Raw genomic sequence first — 9,464 nt, 5'->3', positions numbered from 1 at the left:
ATAAGCAAAAATGAGTTAAATAAATATGATGTATTTGGTTAAGGATTTGGACCAAATACATTTACTTTTATTGACCAACTTTTGTTTATATTTTGGGACGATACGAATGATTTATAATTTAAATAGAGAATGATTTTATTTTAAAAAAATTATTTTTATTTTTATTTTACTAATGATCATTTTTATATTCAAACAGGGCTTACAAAGGATTAGGATTGGCCCTGGATGCGACCTTCTTAAATGTGTTTATACATGTGATAGGGAATATCAGATGCCTGGAATTTGCATTAATGGAGATTGCTGGTGCGATGGAAATACTCCACCATAGTTTTATTTTTATGTAAAAATCCATGATGAAAAATAAATTTTAAAGGTGATCATCTTGAAAATAATAAATGTTTTCTTATGATAATTTCCATATGGTTTGTTTAATGATTCTTTTTTATATAATTTTTTTTATAAATATATAATTTTGACCAAAACAATTAATAAATAATTTTCATACTTCTGATTAAAATTTGTTTAATAAACAATTAATAAAAAAAAATTAATTCATTTTAGGTTTGGCCAAATGAATTAAAAAATTGAATTAATATTATACATAAGTTTTATACAAACATGATATGATTTGGTTTTCTAATTAACCATTTATTAATTCCATTAAAAAGTATAGAATGTGAGTTCGATTCCAAGCATTGTAGTTATGTGTGCAAGTTTCAGACGGTTTTTGTCACTTTATTTATCAACCAAAAAAATATTATTACAATATACTCTATCTATTTCACAATATATTCTTAGATGTATGACCGTGATCTAGGGAGAGTGAATTAAAATTTAAGAATTTTAATTACTGGTTTTTGTCAAAAAAAAAAAGAATTGGATTTAATTGATATGCACCGATGGTGTAAAATAGTTTTACACAATCGTCCAATAAACAACCATTATTTTGCCATGTCATGTCAAGAAAATCCAGAAAACTGTGTTTCAACGATTTATCAAATATCTAGTTTTATTAATAAAAAAAAAACCACAGTAATACAATAGAATGAATAAAAAAATTATTTTGAAAAGTAAGAATATGAAACACTGGGTCTTTTTATAAGTCGAAAAATACTAAACAAATTTTCACATATGCTAATCATCGAAAGATTTTTTGGAGCCTAATGGGATCATTATAACTAACTAAGAGGCTTCCGTCTGGATGTACTTTTACCTCAAGAAAGACTTTTTAATGTACCTTTTTTTTAATGTAATTTTGTTTTTTGTTGTAATGCAATCCATAAAAAATATCCTTATTGAAATTTAAAGTTGCAATGTAAATCTACTTTTTCTTTGTTTATATGTATCAGAGTCGCTTGCTACTTAAGTAGCGGATGACAAAAAAATTTCAAATTTATTATAAGGTGTTTTTGGGAGGCGCAAAATTTTAAAACGTTGAGTTTGAATATTTATTTCATCCACTACGAATTTAGCGGATTGAGTTCGGTGCCTAAGTAGCGGTCAGAAAACTTATAGGTGCTAAAAGAAAATCGCATTAAACAAAGAGCTAGGTTCTCAGTTTTGTTTGCATCTTAGCTTGTTTACCATTATCCATTACTCACTTTGAGTTTTCTGCCATAATTTGGTTTTACTTCAAAGTAAAATACTAGTACTATTTAGCTGTTACAAGACTAATCATACAAATTTTAAATTAACTCTTGGAAAAATTATTATACAAACAATTCAACCTCATAATCCATATCATTTGTACCAACCAGCAAGGAAATACCTCAGCAGGAAACAGAAACAGCATGCAATTGCAATAGCCTGTCCAACAACTTAGAAATTAGTCAAATTACAAACCAAAAAGGTTAAAAAAATAAACAAAAGAGAATCACCTGGAAAACAAGAAGATATATACATAGTAACTTTTCGGATTTCCGGCCTAAATTTCTTAGAAAGAAGTTAACGAGTGTTCCATCATTTGTTCCAGTTAATAGACCGGTTTGAGGGTCAAACCTGAAACATTAAATGACACACAAGGTTTCAACCAAACAAGTATACACTAGGTTAAATCCATGTGAAGCCTACCTTGGCAGACGATGTCGCGGACATGGAATGTAGCCAGAAAGCTGGAGAAAAATGCATTCTTTGTCAGAAAATGTAATCAGAAGAGTTTTAATTTGTAGATATAGTAAATGGAAAATGATAGATTCTGCTTAAGAGTCAAACCTGGGGTAGTGACAACAGAAAGTTCAAAACTTGAGGTAGGAAGAAAATCAAGAGTGTTTCACTGAAGCGAAAAATTCAAAGAGAAATTATTACAAGGCAACCAATAATCATAGGAATACAAGCTCATAAATCCCAGTGGAATGGTGTATCAATCTTTAGATCTCTTCCAGACCCTCTTAGATGGCTAATTAGCTATGAAACATGAACACAAACACGGACACGTTGGCACCGATAATAATTTAAGAAAATGACATGATTCAATGTAATCATAAGTGGTGGTGTCGGACACCGACGCATGTCCGACACCGAGACACGCCTAATCCGAGGAGTGTTTGTGCTTCATAGCTAATTATGTCATTTGTTAAAGACTTACATTGCAATGTTCAAAACAAAGCTCGGAAAGTCATATTATTCCAAAGAAGCATTCTTCGTTTTTATACATTATTCAATAACCATATTTATAAATATTTTAAGGAAGAAATTGAAATATTTATAAATTGTAAACTTTGAAGGTTATTATTACAAGTTCATGGTTGAGATGAAAAATCCAACCGTCCATTTTCTAAACAGTAAGGTATCTTTTCTATCATACATAGAGAAAAATCGCAAGTTTTCGCATAAAATGCTGCAAAATCACTTATCAAAGAAAAAATGGAAAAATTCATGTGAGACCAGAAATTAGAAAATTGATTCACAATTTTTAACTCGATAGGCACTGAAAACACACAAAATTGGTTAGCCAAATTAATATTTTTGTCAGATAAAGCAAGGGTATACCTAAAATGGCCTAAAATACCAACCACAGCCATAGTCATCCCTGCAAAGTATGTATATGTATCACCGACAAAAACTGAAGAAGGATACCTAGAACGATAACAACAGACTGTCAGTGAACTAATCTCGGTCATGTGAAAATAAGATTTCAAACAAAATGAGATAGATACACTATTAAATACCAATTGTATGAAAGTAAAGCCAAAGAGGTAGCTAGCAGTGGCTGCGCTAAGTAAATCGAGAACGTGTGTGCTAGCTTATATTCAGGATCTGTTGATGCTCCAATTTACATAATATTGTGTATCAGAATCTGCAAAAACGCAAAGCATGAATCAATGTCTATGATTAAAGTATATTGAACTTACTTTTACAAGCTTTTCAACTTACAGCATATGCGATAACCACCGTCTGTCCAACTTCAAGGCCATTTAATCCAGCATGTATATTGATCGAATTTGTGCAGAAAACGGCCAATAGCCCCATATATAGTTTATACATCCATCTTGCCTCATACCAAATAGTCAAGATAGTGAGATTTTATGATAATTAGTATCTCTTCCAAGTGTCATTTGCATAATGGAGTTGAACGCTCGCCAAGATCCAAAATCTCTATGCCAATATGTGGGACAAGTGGTTTTGGTATAAGTATAGTTGTGTGTCCAGCATATGCCATTAACAAAGGTAGTGCAGCAATTGATGGTAGTAGTAATTTTCTGTTTTTTTTTTTTACATTGGCATACAATCAAAAAAGAAACTATTCTAACATTAGTTGACATTAACAGTAATCATCGTGGAAGAAAATATTGTATACTCACACTCTCCAAGGGACATCAAGGACATCGTCGACAAATCCAAGCAATGCCATGAAAATGATGCAATGTAAAGCAGCACTGTACTCATCAAGCCACTGCAAAATCACGATTGCTGATATTTTTAAATGCTCCATTATTCTATTGATGTCATTCCCAAGATATTAGTACTGTACTGATCATGGTTTTGAATTGTGATGTGTAACTGCAATTGCGGTCGCAATATAAAGAATTTTGAGGTCTCTGAAACGACAACGCAACCGCAATTTCAATGGCATCAGCTGCATTTTGCCGCCATGTAAAAGTTCGCGGCATAATGGCAACCACAATTTAAAACCGTGGTGCTGAATAGTCAGATTACCATAGTTGTATCTTACAACACACACACACTTACACTGGAATCTGCTGTGAAATTGAAATACTGAAATAAGATTGCCACAACGTAGAAGACAACAGCAACAACTATACCCAATGACTCAGGCCTGCATAGGAAAATCTAGCTTAGTAAGAACTTAGTACTTATAGGTTTGTTCTCTAATTGAACATTTTACGTGTAATTTCGTAACTTTAACTAATGAGGATTAATAATATTACTCTTACACTCTATTAAAGTCAAAAATAGAAGAACTAGCAAATTACTTGTAAATGAAGTAACAGCTGGCTATAACTGTTTTCTACTTTCTGTTAGCAGTTGTAACTACCGCCTTTCCTTATTCTTCCTACATGTAACAATGGTTATATATAGCTTGTATCTAGAATGATCAATGCAACAAGAATTTATTTCACTCTTAGCATAAACTTGTTCTCTCTTTTCTCATGCATTTTTCACTTTCTTAACATGGTATCAGAGCCGTGGTCCGTGGATTGGGGGATTATGAACAATTCATGGGCGAGAAAAGCAACTACCAAAACTTACGTGAGTCTAAAGTCTAAACTAAACAAATATGCGAATATTAGAGTAGAGAAAATATGTATAAATATCAAACTGAAATTTTGATCCTAAAATGAACCTAACTCCAACCAAATGCTGAATTTTCAAATTTCAATACATTGGAATGAAAAGGAAAAACAAACCAGATAGCTTATAACCTCATTTGGATAAAAAAAGACCTATTTGGTAACATTTATTCAAAAAGAACTTATAGCTTATTTTACTAGTTTATAGTTTATTTTTCAACCGCTATTTCAAGTAGTTTATAGCTTATCATTTTTTTTCTTCCAACTTTACTCGTGCCATCTTACTTGTAAAAAATTAAATATGAATTAAATATATATTTTTTATGTCATTTCATACTATATAAGTTAATTTAACAACTAATTTTACCAAACACTCAATCAGCTAGCTTATTCACTATAAGCTAAAAGCTAGCTTATAAGTTATTCGCTATAAGATCATCTGCTATAAGCTAGCTTATCAACTTTATATTCACTTTAGAGGATACAAAAAAATTGAAGAAAACAAAATTAGAAATTGTAGAAAGACTTACACTTTAACATTTCCACTCGGAGTACCCTTCTTGTTAATATCATATCCAGAGATATCTCGTTTAAGAATGTATCTAGTGGCAACAGGGATCATTCTAACGGTAACAAAGAAACCTGCAAGACTCAATCCAGCATTGATGATGATCGATCTTCCAAGCTCTGAATCGATAGAGAAATGGAAGAAAATGAGGTAAAAGTAAGGAATGAAAAAGAGAGAAAGCTTCAAAAGAAAACCCCATTTGGGAGGTGCAATTGGTGTGTCTGAGGATTGTTCTTGAGGCTTATTGTGTTGTGTGGTTTGTTGAGAATCGGAAGAAGAAGAAGGTTCTGAGGTTGAAGAAGAAACGAGTCTCTTTCGTGTTCCCATTGTTGTGCTGTTGAAATGAAACGTTAATAGATTATTTGCGCACAAAAGCACGTTTTCACCATTTTCATCCATTTGAACATTGCCACAGTAAGGATTTTGCTATTCCTAATTTTTTTGCTTCTCTCTTTTTCTCTAGGTTAGAGATGAAGTTGGAATGGGCTCCAAAAGCCCATTAATGTTCCCTTCTTACACAAGCCCATATATGTTCAAACCCCCGACTTCTGCACATATAGTGCGATGTTCTGTCAACTGAGTTAAACTCATTGCAACATATTGATAGTTTTTCTATATTACCATTTTTTTACAAATCATTTAAAAAAACCGTTAAAGAGAATTTTTTTTTTTGCTGCAAGATGTAATGAAGAAAGGAAAAGACAACAAAAAAATTATTTAGAAAAAATAATTTCACTAACATCGGCTAGCTAGTATAGGAGGAGACACATTCTCACATAAGGAGAATTTTTTATTTATTTAATATATGTGCGTGACAAAAAAATTAATATATTTGATTCAAATTAATCCCCACAACTGTGATCGGGAGGGGACTGTAACCACTTGATGTCAGAACTGACCTCCGAACCAGATTAAACTGGTGGTGAAAAAATTACATAGTATAATTGTATGATTTCTTTTTCTGACCTAACGTAATTAGGATATTTGATCCCATTACGCACCCATTGACCCCTCAAGTCAGGGATTCGGATTGCATTCAGTCAAAATTGCATGCAATTATGCAGTTAAGGAAGATTTGACTGTCCAATTAAGATCAAACGGTCCAAATAAAAAGAAAATATAATCAAATTGTATGACTACTTTATATTTGGACCGTCTGATCTTAATCGGATTGTCATATATTCCCTAACTGCATGCAGTTTGTCAAAACTGCCTGCAATCCAAATCCTCGAGTTAGTAGCAAAACGTTTTTTTTTTATCATATCTAAGCTACCTTCTAAGAATCCTGAGTTTTTTTTTGTTTATGTTGTCAACTTTCCTGATACTATTTTGATATAAATTTTAATTTCTAATATGTGGTTCCCTCTTTTACCTCAAAAGTTTATATTATTATGATTGCATATTTTAATGTTGTTAGGTGTTTAAATTTATGTTTGGCTTTTCTCTATTGACTGTCCAGCAACGAACACAGATCTTATATTCAAAAAATTACTCATGTTAACAATCATCATGTTTTTTTAATTTCATAGTCGTTGAACATGTCAATTATGAGGAAATATCAATGAGCCTAGACATCATTTGGTCATAAAAAAAAAAGGGAAAAGATCAATTTGCTTGCTACATATGCTAACAATCTAATTACTTGTAAATTTTAGCGTATCGAGTTTGATTCCTCGTAATAAAAATATATTTATCCAGAATTTCTTGAATTTTAGATATCTATTTTCGAATGTTGCTAGCATTTTTGAATTTGGATCTTCTCGAACTTTTTATGTGTAACCCTTTCCTTTCTCTAATTCAATAGTTGATCATATGTTAATAAAAGGGAAGGATAAATAAGTGGTGCATCCATTCTGCATGAACACATTTATTGTTTCCTTAACTTCACTGACATTATCATTGGATTCCTTGTCTCAGTTGATGAAAAATTTCTGAACTGTAACAGGACTTTGTGGGTGAAGGACCATTCAATTTCAAGTAGTGAGGTCCTATAATTATTAGTCCAACTTTTCTAGATATACGATGTAATCATGCAGACCCCAACAGAGACAGGGTAATCTTGTAATTCTTGGTGCATTCTTTGTATATAAGCAAAAGTTAAATTTTAAGATTTATTCAATAAATAGTGTATTTAGATCAGGGACGGAGTTAGAAGTAGGGGTGTGCAAAAAATTTGGTTATCCTTAACCAAATTACTAACCAATCCATATCCAATTTTAGTTTGCAAAATCCATTTAAAAAAAAAACCACATCACTCCAATAAAAAAACACCAATTATAAACCATAACCACATTTTGTAATTTGGTTTGGAATTGGTTTGAAAATTTAGGCCCAATAGCTAATTCAGGCCAAATCTTCAATTTTTTAAAATTCTTTATTATATAATAAAATAATTAATTAAAAGAGGGGTGGAGGACCGGTGGTCAACGCCGAACCACCGGCGGCCGGTGCGGCGGCGCTCCGGCGGCGGACGACGGCGGACGGTGGTTTCCGGTGGACCTCCAGCAACTTTCATGGCGGCCGGCGGTGGTGCTCCGGCGGCCGGCCACCACCAACCACCCATACTATTTTAATATTATTTTATTTTAAAAATCAGATTTTTAATAATTATTTTAAAAATAATTAAAAAAATCAGTTTTTAATGTTTTTAATTTTTAAAAATAATTAAAAAATTCAGTTTTTTTTTAAAATAATTAAAAAATCAGTTTTTAATGTTTTTAGTTTTTCAAAAATTTAGTATTTTAATTTTTTTCCTATTTATTAGTTTTTTTTGTATTTAAAAATCAGATTTTTTAATTTTAAAAATTACTCTTTTTTTAAATAATAAAAAATATTTTTAAAACAATATAAAAAATAAGTTTTCGGCTAAGTAAAAAATAATTTGGGTTTAAAAAAAATATTTTGTGGGTTGATTATAAACCAATTCAATCATAAAATTAATGAAAAATTATGTTTTTAAAATAATTAATAAATCTATTTTTTTTAATCAACTAATAAAAAAAATTAGTTTAAGTAAAAAACCTATTTAAAATTGGATCATGTGAATAACTTAAATTTTATTACAAACCGGTTATAAATTGGTTCGATCCGGTTAATAACCAAATCCAAATTAGTTTTAAAAAATAACCGGTTTGTTATTGAAATGGTTTTGGTTTAGAACCAAAACCATCAATTAGGTGTGGTGTGGTGTGGTTTCCAAACCATGCACACCCCTAGTTAGAAGGGGTCTAGCAAAGCCCATGGTCTGTTTAAACATTTTAAAAAAAATTATATACTAATATGCTACTTATTCTTTTTAGTTTGTATAATTTATTTTTGTGAACTTTAAATGTTCTTAGAGGACGTGATGAATGAGTGAGATAAAAATTGAGGAAATTTTCTTCAAATAATAATGATTTTGGCTTTTTACAATAAGAAAGTAGACAAAGTAACCCACTTGGGGTTGGTCTAGTGGTGTTAGCTTGAGTTCTTGGAGTATTTCCCTCTCAAGGTCTCAGGTTCGAAATTTCGGTGGGCCAAGTCCATACAGAGGAAAAAAAACTCTGGCTTTAAATGGGACCTCCGCAAGTGAGCGGTGTGGTCCCCTTGGATTAGTCGGTCTTAAAGCCGGATATCATGTATTCAAAAAAAAATAAAAATAGACAAAGTATTCATGAAAAAATGTCTCTCAAAATGCAAAGTACATTTCTCCAACTATTCAAAAAGAAATTTTAAATGTATTTGCTATACAATATGTGGATGTATCTACGTATTCGAACTCCGATCTCGATATATTACATACAATATATGTGGACTGATAGTTCAAATTCTATGTTGGCCATTTCGTTGTTGTATTACTTGTTCGAAAAATTAGCATTTGTACTTGCACATAAAGAATATCCAAATAATAATATATAAGAAAAATCCAAATATTAATTTTGACCATAGTCAAAAGTCAAATGTTGGCCATTTCGTAGCCGAAAAATTTACCTTAAAGATGGATAAGTGGAGTGTTTGAAGTTCGAACCCCGGCTCCTACACATATAGTGTGATACCCCTACCAACTGAGTTAAGCTCAATGGAACATGTTGTTTAAGTATTTATTTATATATAAAAATAAATAAAAAAGTTGTTTAAATATTATGTTTATACGAGATTTTGCCACT

At 31.3% G+C, this 9,464-nt stretch overlaps 1 pseudogene; it reads right to left on the bottom strand.

Annotated features, from left to right (window-relative positions):
- Positions 1 to 1,554: 1,554 nt before the first annotated feature.
- Positions 1,555 to 5,771, bottom strand: LOC123893985 (annotated as a pseudogene).
- Positions 5,772 to 9,464: the final 3,693 nt, after the last annotated feature.

The sequence above is a fragment of the Trifolium pratense genome, linkage group LG7, assembly GCF_020283565.1.
Source record: "Trifolium pratense cultivar HEN17-A07 linkage group LG7, ARS_RC_1.1, whole genome shotgun sequence".
Lineage (NCBI taxonomy): Eukaryota > Viridiplantae > Streptophyta > Magnoliopsida > Fabales > Fabaceae > Trifolium > Trifolium pratense.
The sequence above is the reverse complement of the archived record's forward strand: the minus strand, read 5'-3'. Positions and strand labels throughout refer to the sequence as shown.